Raw genomic sequence first — 1,531 nt, forward strand, 5'->3', positions numbered from 1 at the left:
ACCACGCCGCCGCCGCAAAGCCTGTCGGCGTAAACCTCTAGTATGTATATTAGGGCGGGTCAATTTGTATGGGATATTTTTTTTTTGACTATACGCCTATGGCACAGGGATTCTACGTATAATTTTAAGAAAATTTTCCGAAGAAACCATAGGTCTAAAATCAATGCGGAGTTTGCCAATTTACGAAAATAGGTTTCTTGGCATTTGCCGTAGTATCGTGATTTTAGATCTAAGGTTTCTTCAACAAATTTGCTTAGAGTTAGAAGTGGAATCCTCCTATGCTATACGCTCATAGTCAAAAGAAAAATAAAATAACCCGCCCTAATGTATATGAATTGCCTTTATTAGCACTTAAATCCTGCTCTTTAAAGCCTGGCTATCTTTTCGCAAATATGACTGCTCATTAAGCCACCATCTCCGCTGCTGTTCCCGCCATTAGCGTACTCGTCATCATTCGATCTATTGTTTCTTGCCTAGTCATTGGGTTTTAGTGCTTACTCTCCTTTTCCTTTTAACGTTTCGTTGAACACAATAATCGTTAGAATTTTATGTACGTTATTTCATTAACTGGTCCGTGGTAGATAGTAGAACTTTCATATCAACCAAAATACGTAAATACGTTAATAGCCAACATACATAAATAAAAGGCAATATATGTAGTCATTCAAATGCAACAAAAACAATGGCAATATGAAAGTTAATTAAAGGCGAACCAAATAGCAAAATCAATAGCACTGGGAAATAGCTAGCAAAATATGGCAAGCCAGCTAAACATTCATTGATGCAACTGAAAATGCGGCAGAATAAAATGATATGAAAGATTTAATATTTCTTGAAGTTAAACGTTTTGCATAGCGTAAAATACCAATTCCGTTTGTTATTGAATTATCTTCTATTATTTGTTCGTCTGCTTATCATCTTTTAATTAGTTTTCGTATGAATAAGAATAGGCTTCAATGTGCATACGTATGCATGTAAGTGTGTATGTTTTTTACTTATTGCCAATTTTTCGATTGCAATTTGTTTTCTTTCAACGCATTTTAGCAGCTAATGCTTATCGCAATTCCGGCTGAGTTTATTATCGTAACTGGCATAGATGAACACGTGCCCTATTTTTTCTCCCACGAAATATTAAATCTTAGATCAACTATACGAGGCACAGTGGGACAAAAAGGGGCTGCCGTGGACAAATTAAATTTGAGAGCCCAAATATGTGTTGATTTCAAGTTTCTTTTTTAATAAAAAATAAAAAAATTTAGCTTGGCGATTTTTTAAAAAGCACCAGTTTTTTATTGATTTATGTTGCAAAATAAAAAAAGTGATTACGTTTTTAGAAAGTACTTCAAATTCATCTCAAATCTCTGCAATTAAGTATTTCCAAAATTTTTCCTAACAAATTTTTCATAGGATATAGTTAATTAAAAAAAATGTACCTATTGATTTTTTTTTCTAAACTAATATGCACTAGGCGATGAAAAATTTTTTACATACATTATTTATGAAAATATAGTCCATTCTATAATATAAACCA

This window comes from Rhagoletis pomonella, unplaced genomic scaffold, assembly GCF_013731165.1.
Source record: "Rhagoletis pomonella isolate Grant_MI unplaced genomic scaffold, Rhpom_1.0 Rhpom_scaffold_00001, whole genome shotgun sequence".
Classification (NCBI taxonomy): domain Eukaryota; kingdom Metazoa; phylum Arthropoda; class Insecta; order Diptera; family Tephritidae; genus Rhagoletis; species Rhagoletis pomonella.